This window comes from Aplidium turbinatum, chromosome 18 (genome assembly GCF_918807975.1).
Source record: "Aplidium turbinatum chromosome 18, kaAplTurb1.1, whole genome shotgun sequence".
In the NCBI taxonomy this organism is placed as follows: Eukaryota; Metazoa; Chordata; class Ascidiacea; order Aplousobranchia; family Polyclinidae; genus Aplidium; species Aplidium turbinatum.
In genome coordinates, this window is record NC_137489.1 from 16,173,756 (window position 1) to 16,188,506 (window position 14,751).

A 14,751-nucleotide genomic window follows, 5' to 3' on the forward strand; every position below is an offset into this window, starting at 1 on the left:
GTTCTGTCTCTTGATACAAACTTCAAGTTTAAACCGATTTGCCAACAAGCATCAGACTTTTGAGTTCTTCGAAAATGGACCAATTTGTGACAGATAAATTTTTCGTAAATGCAAAATGGGAAAGTGCGTCTTCTACATTCCAAGTTTACAATCCTCATACGGGCAAGGTGATTGGTACTGCAGCAGATTACACAAGGCAGGATGCAGAAAGTGCAGTTAAGGTTGCTCATCAAGCTTTCAAAAAGTGGAAAAAAATCCATGCCAAGGTAAGATTCTAAGAGGTAAAAAATCAAAGTTAAGCTGTGTCCAATCTAAACATGGATAAACTTGTTTATAGTTTAAAAAACGAGTTAAACGATTCGTTTTTATTTTTGCTTTTATCTTTTCACCTACTGGTAATTAAGCAGCAGTGGTAGCAAAATAACTTTACTGCAGCAAAGCAGTAGCGTTAGCGGTACCGTAGTAGCACTAGCGGTAGCGTAGTCAAAGACAAAGATCATAAAGTGTCTGTTGCTCAAAAACATGTAGCCTAGTCTACTGTGTAATATGTACAAAATGTGATTTTGTTAAATATGATTCAAAAAAGTGAAGTAATGCATTAAATGGTTCAATTACTGAATATATATATGGCTATCATTTGTGTTCCTAAACTGATCAGCACATAAGCATCTACAATTATCTTTTACAGGAACGTGCTGCAGTATTGCAACGCTGGCACGACCTGATCATGCAAAATAAGTTGGCTCTTGCTGAGCTTCTAACCATGGAAAATGCAAGTAGTAGCTATATTGATGTTAAACTTGTTTTACTAGGTAATTGAGTTTAATGTGTTATTTATTTTTTTTTTTTTACATTGTTTTACATTTTCCGCTTGAAACATTTTTTCTAAATTGCATTTCAATGGGATTACTTTAGCTCTGATACAACAGCAAAGCCTCACAACGTCTTCAATGACAACCGTTTGCAACATAACGATCTGATGTTTTGATAAATCTACTTTTTTCTAACAGGGAAAGCCAGTCCGAGAATCAGTTGGTGAAATTGCGTATGCTGCTTCCTTTCTCGAATGGTTGGCAGAGGAAGCCAAGAGAACTTATGGAATGACGATTCCAAGTCCCAGTCCTATGAAGAGGCTGATGTCCATCAAGCAACCCATTGGAGTAGCTGGCATGATAACTCCTGTATGTAGGAAATCGCTGTAGTTTGATAATGTTTTTTATGAAAATGCAACGCATTAACACTTGTAAAGATTTTTCAAATTTTCATCCTGATGCAAAGTTGGATATGATAATTATAGGCTACACTAATAGACCTACAAGGCTTTACGCATCATTTTATTTCGATAATGTTTTGATTATTTTTTTATTGCTAATGTAAGATGCAGATATTGATTTTTCTTTGGGCCCTTTTTCTTGAAGCGTTTTTGCAAACGTTACACTGCCTGCAATTTCTTGTGATGTTTTGATCTTGTTTTTTCTGCATTAGAACTTTCGACGTGTTCGGATATTCCGTCTTAAAGTGGATAAACAAAACTATTTCTTTCAACAGTAGAATTTCCCGTGTGCCATGATAACACGCAAAGCGTGCGCTGCCATCGCAGCAGGTTGCACTGTGGTGTTGAAGCCCTCTGAGGACACGCCATATTCAGCTCTGGCATTGGCTAAGGTATGAACGTGAAGTAATTTGTCATATTTTATTACAACCAAGTACGATTGCTTGGGTTAAGTAACAAAAGGAAGAATATTGTCAACATTCATTTGATATTGTCTTGAGAAGCCGTTTTATTTCTTCATCCAACAGTTTTTTTTCTCGGTTTACTACTGGTACAGCCGCCATGCTCGATTTCTTGCATGCTTTGGTCATCGTGGAAAACACAACCATTTCAATGCAATCACTGTCATTGTTATTTGTTGTATTCCCACCATAGCTGTTGTTTATTTTATCATGTAAGATGAATAAGACCTTTACACCTGATGACTTTTAAAAGCGTAAGTTTGTGTCTTAATTTCTTCTCAACTACCTACAAAGCAAATATGGTAATTGCTGTACAGATGCTTTTTCTTAGTTATACTGCTGTTACCATTTAATATGCGAAGAGTTAGCTGGTAAAGAAGACTATTTAAAGTTTTGTTTTTCAGAGCTGTATTAACAAAACACATAGGCTACTGTAGCTAAGTAGCTTACTGCAGAATGTAGGGTAACAGCTACATGTTACTACCGCACGATTTTGAGTCTTTTAAGGATTTGGTTTCGGAAGGAGAAACGTTAACTTCAGTGAATTTTCTTCAGTTATCTCAGGAAGCAGGACTCCCAGCTGGGGTATTGAATATTCTTCCCTCATCCCGGAAACACGCCCAAGAGATAGGGGAAGTCATTTGTGAGCATCCTGATGTTGCTGCTGTATCTTTTACTGGATCAACCGCCACAGGAAAGGTAGAAGAGAAAATCTTTGTTGATTTTTTGATATTACGATTTTTTGTTGTTAAAATTTCTTTTTGCGTATGAGCGGTAGCAGTCACATTATTCTATCCAGGCACTGCAGCCATTGAAATGTGTTACTATCAAGCGCTGTGAGATTGGCATTTCCATTTCGAGGTCCGTATTGCAATAACGTATGCAATAAATGAACGAAAGAACTAAATTTTGCCTGTTCATACACATTGGCGTCGATTTTTTACTGATGTATAAGCTAATTCCAGGGGGCGAGAATTTCCAGCTAATTCTGAAAGCAATTTCTAAAAATTGCCTATTTTCAGCCTAACCTATTACAATGCACTATTTGTGGACCCGCATGTTAGTCTGTTGCAACCGTCCTGCAAATTCTGCTCATTATTTAATTTGGCTGAAATTGCACAATGTTGACCAAACGTCCAGGAAGACACACAGCTTCCTACAATAATTTAGCGCCGGCAATTCCGAGTTGATAGGTAAATGTTGAAGTAGTCTAATCGTTGCAAATGAATTGCGTCGGCAATTCTGAATTGAATTGCGTCGGCAAATATGAATTGCGTCGGCAAAAAAAGTTCCAACGTATATTTCCAACATGGTGTTAATTATCTACACAACAAAATCCGTCATTTGTACATTGACGCAACGTTTAGTCAATGTAAAAATGACGTAAAAATGTAAAAAGTTTGCAGACGTTTGGTCAATGTAAAAATGACAGATTTTGTTGTGTGGGATACAAAAGCCCAGTTAGCAAATTAACTTCTTAACATTGATTCAACGCCTGTAAACGTTGAATCAATGTAAAAAGGGCTGATGTCCCCCAACAATTAGTTATCTGAGGCGAAAAAACGTGTCCATTAAAAGGAAGGAAAATTGTAACTCGCTATGTGAACATCGATGTCATTAAAAGCAGGTGGAGAAGTGCAGCCTTGAAAAATCAAAACAATTAGGTAAAGGTGAGTCCCATACTTGATCCAAGCATCGGGGGATGAGAAGATAAGGTTCTCATTATACTAAGCCTTCGGCACTACGGAGAGTAGGGTGGCCAGTTCCTTTCTTTCGGCCGCCTTTACTTCAGCAACTACGCCCACCCAATTTATTACACCCTGGGTAGAGGTGAGCGGTGATTTTCAACAACCAGCTTAAGCCGGGAGTCGAACCAGGATTGCATGATTGGAAAGCGAGTGCCTTATCCGCTGCGCCATCCCACCGCTTGAGTTCAAAACAATTGAGTTCAGATAAAACTAGGTCAGTGAAGTGCGCGATGAAAACTCTCCATGACATTCTTGAAGCAGAGCTACTCGTAATGTGTGAGAATTCAATGGACAAAATCATAAAAGAAAAGATGTTTTCAGAGGTCTTGATCGCAAATATAGATATTGCAGCTTTGACGTTCTCAACATTTGCTTCTTCAATTTCGTTTCGAAATCGTCGCACAATTTAAAAATACTTATGCAACTTACTGTTAAACGATGAAGATTGAATATTACCGTTGTTGGTGGGTGTAGTATCGCTTTAAACTTTTTGAGCATTTTCAATTTATTGTCTCGTGTTTTTCTACAAACTTTTTTTGTGTGATCAGCTGCCTGCATTAACGACGGCTGTTATATAATAATAATAATGCTTGTTTTTATATAGCGCTGTATCCATCGCAGAATGCGTTGCTCCTCAGCGCTTTTCAAAGCAGACAGTGTCAATGTAGCCGTATAGAGGCGCAACTGAATACATTATTACCCGAATCCATTTCATTGCTTAGTGCCAAGCAGGAATTAGATTCAATACCATTTTTAAAAAGTCTTTGGTATGACCCGACAGTGTATTGAACCCATGCCTGCCGATTCAGAGGTGGACGCACTAACTACTAAGCCACCAAGCCTATTATCACTATTATTACCCAGCCAACCTTACACCATTGTTTCATGCGGCCGCTGAGATTTAATATCGACTGCAACGATCATAGATTGTTACGTAATGAGAACGAATTATAAACGCAAAAATACAAAAAATGATCGCTCAAAACAGCTCTTTTGGCTTACTGAGTAATGAATACTATTTTCTAAAAAGCAGTTATTTTGTTTCGCGCGCTTTGCATCTTAAATAATCGCATAAAGTTTAGAATCGACAAGAAATCATTAAATTTGAAAATGCAATTTGAATCCTGGCAAATAAATGTATTCAAAGTTTTTACTTCGACTATTGCCGACTCCATTTCGCAATCCGTAATTTTACGTTGGCAATCATTTTTGACGCTCAGTTAAATACAACGCAGTGAATGTCGTTCGTTCAGGATTGAATTTGTTGGTTCATCAAACAAAACTATCACCACAAAACAAATAAGTAATAGTCAGGTTCACTATGTCAAAAAAAAGAGTTTCGTTCAAAATTTTTGGAGATTAGCAAACCTATACATTTTCGGAAAGCTTAGACCATGAGGAATCCGAAAAACGTTGATTACATTTGCAGAGATGTCACCATGGCCGCCATTTTGAATTTTCAAAATGGCCGCCGCAAAATATATATTTTGATATATCTCGGCTCCTAATAAACTTAGAAACTTTATCAAACATGCTAATTCTATGTTTTAGGGGTCAAGGCATCCATTAGAAGCATACATAGATACCTAGCGTTAACCACTTTGCAATTATCAGCCATATTGGTTTTTAAAATGGCCGCCGAAATTATATTTCGTTACATTACTACTTACTAGTTTAAATATAAACTTCATTCAACATGCTAGTGCTAAGGTATGTTGACTAAGGAATTCATTAGAAACAAGCCTGCACACCATTGTCATATTTTGGACAAACAAAAAACAATTCAATTTTCCAACAGCTGTCATTATTTACAATATCTGCATAGTCTGATAGCGAGGATCATTTTCAACTTACCGCTACCAATGTACATCACCACACCCATACAAACACTACCACACTGAACAGTTGTTATATGTCACATTTCGTTATCACTGTCCTGAGTCTTATTTCCAGCATTACAGTCAACGTCATTTTCGCAGTCTGTCCCACACGGGCACAAGTCGGTGCAGGTCAAGTTGTTCCTTCGACACGAACATCTCTGGGTTGAGCAGTTGGTTTTGCATTGGCATCGGACCAGCTGAATAATGGCTTGTGGTGCAGGTAGAATCTTTGTGGTGATAGGTGAAATCCCACATTCATCCTGATGGTAGTCATGCTGAAGTGGATCAACGAACTGTTGCCACATGACAGTGGCTTGGCACCAGACACGACTCTGAACTCGCACGCGTTCAACGTGCTTCTCTAATGCACCAATTGTTGGAGACAAGTTTTGATTCTCCGCCAAGTTCTTGCAAAACAGGTGCCATCTCAGTTCAGGAATGTTGTTTATGTGGACACCCTTCGGGCAGTACATCGTGTACACAAATTGGCCAGCACTTCTTTCACATTCTGAGATAGTGTGCTGTCCTCAGGTAACTGTATTAGTGCACTGATTTTTTCCATTTCTGCCTTCAAGTACTGTTGTAACCACTTAGTTTTACCCACTCCTGAAAACTTGCCAACATTATCAGCTCCACTGAAAGCATGGTATACGGGTAATGCTTTCGCCTTCTCTTGTCCTAGAGCTCTCCACATTGGTGCGATCACCAGTGTACCTGATAGCATGGAAATGGACGAGTGTTTGCAGAGTTGGTCGTAGTTTACAACAGCAAAGACAAGAACGTCTGTGTCCAGACTGAAGAAGACTAGCTGCGCACCAGGACTCCGCTGTGATGCTGATGCTGCGAGGCAGATCATCAAGTAGTCAGCTTCTTTGTGATTGTTCACTTCAAACGTGGTGTTCCGATTGCTTCTGGTGTGGCCTGACGCTGAAGTTTGAACGCTGAAGAATCCCCAGCTTTGGAGAATGCTTGTAATATCCGATTACTTCTTCAGCAAGGTACTGTGTCAAATCTGCTTTCGTTTGGTCATGGGACAAGAACCTACTCAGTGGTATGTGTTAGATTCTGGTGTCATCCATGACTTGGTATTAGACGGGATCTTTGTCTTTTCGTCGTCTTGCTCTATTTTTCTGTTTCAAAGAGTCAGACTTGTACGAGTCGAACACCAGAATAATCTCGTCAAACTCTGCTGTCAACGTCATGAGCTTGCCATTGAAGTGTTGGCTAAGATTTTGACTGTCGTGATGATACCCGTATTCTTTGTCATCTTCTGAACGAGCACCATGCCATCAACAATGGCAATTTTCTGACTCGTGTGCGATGCCGATGGTAACAGTTCTGTATTAGCAGTGTCAACTCTCTGTCCACCCGATGCTGGTTCATGCGCATCATGCTCTGTTCCATCAGTTTCAACCAGATGCTGCAGGCAATGGATGAACTTTGATTTATCAGTGCATGGTAGAACTGATCCATTTGAAGCGAATAGTGCTCTCGGTGTGAGGGTGAACTCAGCGTTCTTCTGGTCAATGCCCCAGCTTGATCTGGATAGGACCATGAAGCGCCCGTAGAGATCTTTTGTTTCTTTCAGATCGACCGACTTGGTCACAAACCTTGACTGTTTGCTTCTTGTTTCTTGACATGTACATGGGGTTGTTCTGCTTCTTAACTGGTGCCCATAAGCTGACACCAACATTAATGCTTTCTGCAACATACTCTTTGTAGAGCTGTTGTCCCTGCTCATCCACGGTCAGGATCTGTTTGACATTTTCTTGTGGAAAACATGCGTGTGATGAAGTCATACAACTCATCACCAACTGCGAATGGATTTCCGTAACTCAGTATGGTAGCTTTTATCTTGTCAACAACTTCATGCTCTTTCCTGACGATGGCTGGTTGTACTTCAGGGTGACTTTTTGTTTTGGAAGAAATGACTCCAAACTGCTCTTTGAACTCTTCTGAGAGCCGCGACATCTCTGGTGCAGCCAGGAAAAACCGTTGCCGAGCATTCGTGTTGGTAGAAATGCCAATTAGTCTAGAGTGAACTTCCATCATCTTAATTGTTCAATTGCTCGCATGCATGATCCGCACCAATTGACACAAATGGGATCTCACTCCTGGTAACGGATATATTGCCTTCTTCAAGTTCGCGCCAGGTCTCTGGGTGGTTGATCTTCAGGTCATGCATATCTCCAACATACCGTGGCCAAAGGCGCTTGTATTTTATCCGATCTAGGGCAAAGAACAACTCATTTAGTTCCTCACCAGCTTTGCAAATGGAGATCTGCATTCCGAGATGCCTCGACAAAGAATAAGATCGTTTCCACACGGTGAACATAATTCATCATTGTCTTGAACATCGCATTAGAGGACTTCTCCGTTTCCCGTGCTTTCAATTGTTGAATCACATCTTCATCTATGAGGATTCGTTCCAGATGGTCGTGAGCAGTCGAAATGGATTCATGACTAATATTTCTGTTATCAGATGACGATGTACATGCCTCCTTGGACCTTATATGCTGATCTTGAGCATATAATCTTCAGATGTGGCTTCTCTGTGCAAAACTGATCCAAGGCCAGTTCATACAAAGCTATGTGAGTGTTTCAACTAAAAAACAGCAGCACTGTTAATAGCTCGAATTAACTATCAGTCGCTAACTAGTTGCTGTAAACGCTAAACTGATCTTTACATGCACTGGACAAAACTGAATGTACAAAGAAACGTAGTAACATAAAAATGCAATTATGACGTAACGATCACACCTCGAGGTAGGACAGCAGGTGTTGCCACTTAGGGAATTCGAATTTAGCTGGTGACACATAGAAAAAGAGGCTGACAAATACGACGTAACACTGTATATAAATAGTAATGTAACGAAATATAATTTCGGCGGCCATTTTGAAAACTAATATGGCTGATAATTGCACAGTGGTTAACGCTAGGTATCTATGTATGCTTCTAATGGATGCCTTGACCCTTAAAACTTAGGATTAGCATGTTTGATGAAATTTCTAAGTTTATTAGGAGCCGAGATATATCAAAATATATATTTTGCGGCGGCCATTTTGAAAATTCAAAATGGCGGCCATGGGAACATCTCTGCAAATGTAATCAACGTTTTTCGGATTCCTCATGGTCTAAGCTTTCCGAAAATGTACAGGTTTGCTAATCTCCAAAAAATTTGAACGAAAATACATAACGAACCTGACTAGAATTAAAAAAAAACGCCACAGCTTTTGTTATCTAAATATTGTTGGCGATTTCGTTTCACACTCTTGATAAATAGCTTGAACAGTTTTCGGAAAACTGAACTTTTCTTGCTAGCCTGTTAGACTACATATTGCCAAAAGTCGTAACAGACTTTCGAGACAAGCTCGTTACTCAACGTTAAATAAACGAGCTAAAATTACCTCAGCACGATCAGACTTGTAAGCTTTGTTGCAAGACATTTGGCGAAGCTGACTTTTTGGAATTTGAACAAAGGTAGCTTGTGCATTTGCATAAACAGCTCAACACCGGCAGTTTTCTTACAAAGTTGTGAATATTAACAAACAACCGAGGGGCCAAACATATTTCGCCCCTATGTCTCAGACCTGAGGGGGCGCCGCCCCCCTGCCCCTGCATAATCGACGCCTATGTTCATACAAAGAATGAAGCAAATTTGAATGTTGGGGCTTTCCTTAAAACGTTGTATTTTACCAGTCCTTAAAAGAAATTTGTTGTCCGTTATGTTTGATATTGTCACGTGCAGCGCCTGGAGCATGCTTTTTGCTATAGATGTGGCGTTACAAAAATGCTATTATTGTTAACATACGATAAACAAGCAAGTTTTTAATAAAGTGTTTTTCACCGTTGATCAAAAACTTACTCACAGGCTTTACTGAGGCAATCTGCTGGCACAGTCAAGAAGGTTTCCATGGAGCTTGGTGGACTTGCAGCCTTCATAGTGTTCGATTCCGCCGACGTAGATCGCGCCGTGGCCAATACAATGATATGCAAGTTCATGTACATGGGTCAAGTAAGTCTCTAACAAAGTTGTTGATATCACAGAGGAGAGATTGGATGGTATAGGTCGTAGCGCATTCTTGCAAGAACAGATTGCGCTTTAAATACCCTGTCGTTGTCAATATTAAGTTTGACCAAATACCTTGTCATTGCAGTGTTTGTTGTATTTGACACCACCTCACCAAATCAGGTTTTGAAACAACACTATAATATTTTTTTTTATGAAGTTAGCAAGTAAGCGACATGGTTTTGCCAAAACTGTGGAATTGAAGCCAAGGCACTCTCGTAACATTCTAAGGACTGGTTTCTAAAACACCAAAATCAAAGTTTTCATGTCAATGATTCTGTAGTTCTGGTTTTTCATCCTGAGCAGAAGTGCAAGAGCTGTTTAAGGAACGCCCATGTCTACGTTTGGCTTGTATCCGTAAATTAATTAGCTTCACCTCTTCCCAAACAACAAATCAGTCGTTTTTGTACATTAATGCAACGTGTGCAGACGTTGAATCAATGTAAAAAACGACTGATTTGTTGTCTGGGTCAGGCCAAGCTCTTCTGACAATACCTGCTCTATAATACAGCCATGCAATGCTTGTAGTTGGTGTCAAATTGCTTTGTGTTCATGATGTCAACACTTAACAATTGAGTTCTTACAGTACGGAAAGCAGTTAGATCAGTTTTATAAAAGAAGACATTTTTTGTCGTACCCAGGCTTACTTGATTGTCTGAAGGTGATGGTAAATAAAGCCATGCCATTGTCATACTATTGTTACTGAAGCCGTCAAGTTACTGTGTTATCAATTTTTAAAGGGATAGTAAAGGAAAAACCTGACTTGGCGATTGTACACGTTCTTTGTGTTTAACATGCTACCATAAAACAATTTTCAATAAAATTTTGCCCCATTGCGGTCTGATCAGCATTCCGCGCGTGCTTGTGTCAGAGCTTTCAAAACGGGAATGAGCGTGAGCAGCGAAGCGTGCGACTGTACAGTCTACGTCACTATAGACTAGCAATCATCTGATCGCGCAATAGTTGTTACTGCGGCGATTTAACTGTAGGCTGTGTATGTATGTACATCAAAACATCAGATTTCAACATCAGAACATCAGACAGTTTGCTCAGAACATCAGATCTGATGTTAAAACATCAGATGTGGTAACGTGGCTTTTGTTATTGCTGTCGATAGTGACGTATTCTCGAGCAGTGTTTCCACTTTTAAAAATAAACGAAACATTGGACTTTGGGCTTTGCCAGTGCCATAGAAAACAAATTTTTTTCGGTAATTTTTTTTGAAATGTATTCTTGAATGTTCAGTTTACGTATTTTAATGCTTAATTCCCGTTTGAAAATTTCATTTAGTATGCCTTTAATGTGTGGCTAAAATAATCTTGAAAAAATTGAATCGATATTTGGCTTCCCCTGATGCTTACTACGAAATGTATAGAAGACCGACTTCACAAAATAATAATTACTATTGATCGTTATGCAGACATGCATTTGTGCCAATCGGATTTATGTCCAAGAAAGAATACATGATCAATATGTGGAAAAGCTGATCGCGGTAATGAAGAAAGAACTGGTACTGGGTGACCCTTTAGATCGCAAGACCACATTCGGGCCCATGATTAACGAAAAGGCTGTTCTTAAGGTCTTCAATTCTTGTTTTATGATTTGTTTTATTTGCTTGTTTTACAGTTTGTTTCAACGATATTTATTTGACTCGAGTTTCTAGATCATTGCCAAGGAAGCCTTCTAATTTCGCTTCAAGCACTGCACAAAGTTTTCAATTACTCATTTGAATTAAGCCTATTTTCTTATGTCAAACTTCATGTCGGAGATTGAAAATATGTTTTACTCTAATGGTTTAAGCACTTACAGTACATATATAGAATTACTTCTCATTTGTATAAAACTGATTATGGTCTTTGTAAGAAAGCTGCATACATTAACAATCTAAAACCCAATGCTAGAAGGTTACAGTCGTCTTTTTGCCTGTGACTCAACAAGTCATTTTTAGCAAATGATTAGCGCGGAGTGATCGCAATTAAAACGTTTATTAAATTATTTTCTGCAGCAGTTAATTGCAGATCAAATTATCTTGTGATTTCGGGCAGTCGGCTACCACTTAAAGATCCAAAAAGTTAGAAATACGCATTATTTTTAACATTTCTCTGACAAATACATGTAGATTTTTCATGCACAATAATTTGGTGTTGAAATTTGTTAATTGCTGTGAACATTAAAAACTTTTATTTAATGAAATTCCCAGCTTATTGGTTTAGGCTGTAAACTCATCAAACGTTTTTTAAAGGTTGAAGCCCAAGTTGAGGATGCCATAAAGAAAGGGGGTAAAGTTCTTCTTGGGGGTGCCAGAGCAAAGGAGGGAGATAATTACTACGAACCCACCCTAATTACAGGGGTCACCTCTGAGATGCGTTGTTGCCATGAAGAGACATTTGGCCCGATAGCACCAATCATCAAGTGAGTTGAAACTGATGTTTCTGAGGTTTAGTATCATATGTTTGGAAATTGGATTTTACCTCTGCTAGCCCGTTCGAACCGAAGAGCTTATCTCTTCTAGACGTTCGAACGAAAATTGTTTGTCGAATTGTCGTGCTATTGGATCTCCTCCGTCTGTGTTCCTTCACATGGACTTCTAAATATAGTAAAATCTGGACTGAAAACCGACTTTACGCAGTGTACAACAGTTGGCCAAACAGTTGGTACAACAGTGGGCCAACAGTTGGCCAACAGCTGGCCAACAGCTGGCCAACAGCCAAGTTTAGGGTTAGTTACTCAGGTATCCAAAAACCTCCCTTAGGGAATAACCCTAACTCGTACAGTGCTGGTACTGTACGAGAAGGGGTGGGGCAGCAACTGAAAAAGCACTAAGATAAGAACTGGTAACTTTTTGGCCAACTGTTGTACACTTCGTAAAGTCGGTTTCCACTCCAGATTCTACTATTTAGAAGTCCATGTCCCTTCAATACAACGCGAATTCAGATTAAACGCCTTTTTTTCAAACACAAGGCTGATTGTAGAATCGAAGACAGACGTAAGTCAGTTACAGAAAAAACTATCGAGCAGTCTAAGCAAGTTCGATATTTGGCACCACTACATTGCGAGGCGGTGGGATGGCGCAACGGGTAAGGCGTTGACTTTCCAATTATGCAAACCTGGTTCGACTCCCGGCTTCAGCTGGTTGTTGAAAACACCGCTCACCTCTACCTAGGGTGTAATAAATTGGGTGGGCATAACTGCTGCAGGAAAGGCGGCCGAGAGAAAGGAACTGGTTGAAGCCCAAGTTGAAGTGTTTGCCCTACTTTCTTTAGTGCCGAAGACTTAGTAGAATGAGAACCTTATTTTCTCATACCCAACACTTGAATCAAGTATGGGACCAGTGGACCACCTTTACCTTTACATTGCTGTTCAGTTCAGTTTGTTTTGATTTCTGACCATCACAACGAAAAAAAAATAAACCATATATGCCAAACATAGCAGAGGTCCAAAAAAGGTAGAAGCGACAAAACGCGGACGTTATAACGTACATGATACCAAAGCAGGACCATCAGTTTAAAATATGACACGGTCGCAACACTTAATATTGCTGGTAAGCCTATTGCAGGTTCTATAATCAACAATTAAGCTTCATTGTTTGTTTTTATGAAAATCGCTTTTCTTAATATATGAAGCCAATTCAATCATGACAATGAGTCGTGTGAATACTGGACAGCGGTTTTGTTTTCGCTACAGCCATTTTGTGTCAACAGGTTCAAGACAGAAGATCAAGTGGTGGCTCTTGCCAATGATACTCGGATGGGGCTTGCCGGTAGTTTGTTAGAAATTTGATAACATAATATTGACTTCTAAAACTTTCTACTTAATTTTAAAACATCCAATTGGATATTTATGAAATTTAATGAACTTCATAAATTTATCGTTTAGTAAATTTGTTCAACTCAGACATAAGCTGTTACAGCCTTCATATTCGTTTTCGTTGAAACGTTGCTTGACTTTTTTCAGGTTATTTTTTCTCCAATGACGTCACCCAGTGTTGGAGGGTTGCAGAAGAGCTTGAAGTTGGAATGGTCGGAATCAATGAGGGGTTGATTTCAGCTGAAGGGCCTTTCGGGGGGGTCAAGGAGTCTGGTTTGGGAAGGGAGGGTTCCTCTTACGCCTTAGACGAATTCATGGAGATCAAATACATGTGTTGGGGTTTATAGACACCAAGTGTGGCTGGTTACCTCTTTTGTGCTGTCTCGTTCAAGTGCTTGGCATGTGGTTTAAATGTTGTTGAATTTTCAGATTGTTTAATTGTCCTCTGAGGATGTTAGGTATGCACTGTGCATCCACCAGCGCATATTGTTGCGGCAACCCAACAAAAGTTTGTTGAACTTCCCAGTGTAAAGGATTTATTCAAATTTTAGTCTGATGATCGATCGACAAAGCTGTTTTCCAACTCGTGATGATAGACTTTCTGCACTGCCCATTTTGCAAACGGTCTATATTTTTGAACGTGTTCAACTATGTCTTTTCGATTGAATTGATGAAAACGTAACAAATTTTAAGCCTGTTTTTATGTCGTTGCCCATTTTTGGTTTTGTTGCCAAACATAGTTCAATTGTGTGAACGTTGCAAGGAATTTCTAAAGTTTTGAAACCTGTTCTACAGACTAATCATGGAAACATAATGCACGTGTAACTTTCCTCTGTATAATTATGTGCAATGAAAACATCTTTAATTTACGATTACGCAGTGTGTGACGTTTCAAGCAGGTTCTTATGACTCATGACGGTGTGCACAGCTATTGAAAGGTCTACGAATCTATGAGTTCAAGTACACATAAGAAATAAATACTGCTGGTAGCCTAAGGAAGAAACGTACGCCGTAAGCGCAGAAAACGTTTATTGAATTTTTACCTCACAGAAACTTATAGTTAAAATTCTTAACCTTATAAAAACGCTTCCACAAACCACGTCGGTTTTTACTAATTTTATCAAGGGAAATGTTTTCCATTGAATAGCATTAGAAAGTGACAGAGTAGACTCTGTAGTCATCTACAGTAGAGACCTCGAGTTGGCTAATGTCAAGTGTAAGCTCGGCAGACGTGGCTCTGTCCATAAACTGACTTGCTTAACTGAGATCAGCTGTTGTAAAGTTTTAGAAGCCAGGTTCGCAATGGAATATTTTAAGAATGGTCATAGCAGATACGCGACCTGGAAAGCATATGGAAATCAATGCTTGATGTAAAATTTAGGTAGGCTACACAACAAAAGCTGACGGGCTTAAAGTAAACAAACAAAGAGAGTTGATGGTGAGGCTCAGTTTTTCGATAACATCTATCTTGTTCAGTGAGGTATGCTCAATGTAGACTATGCTTGATTCATG

General features: G+C 39.3%; 1 pseudogene across 1 annotated transcript; it reads left to right on the forward strand.

The window, feature by feature from the left end:
• Nucleotides 1-68: 68 nt before the first annotated feature.
• Nucleotides 69-14,052, forward strand: LOC145787606 (succinate-semialdehyde dehydrogenase, mitochondrial-like; annotated as a pseudogene). Its single transcript, XR_014291412.1, has 10 exons — nucleotides 69-266; nucleotides 689-772; nucleotides 1,011-1,181; nucleotides 1,549-1,665; nucleotides 2,290-2,433; nucleotides 9,235-9,378; nucleotides 10,853-11,011; nucleotides 11,675-11,844; nucleotides 13,134-13,192; nucleotides 13,387-14,052. The product of XR_014291412.1 is annotated as a succinate-semialdehyde dehydrogenase, mitochondrial-like (transcript).
• Nucleotides 14,053-14,751: the final 699 nt, after the last annotated feature.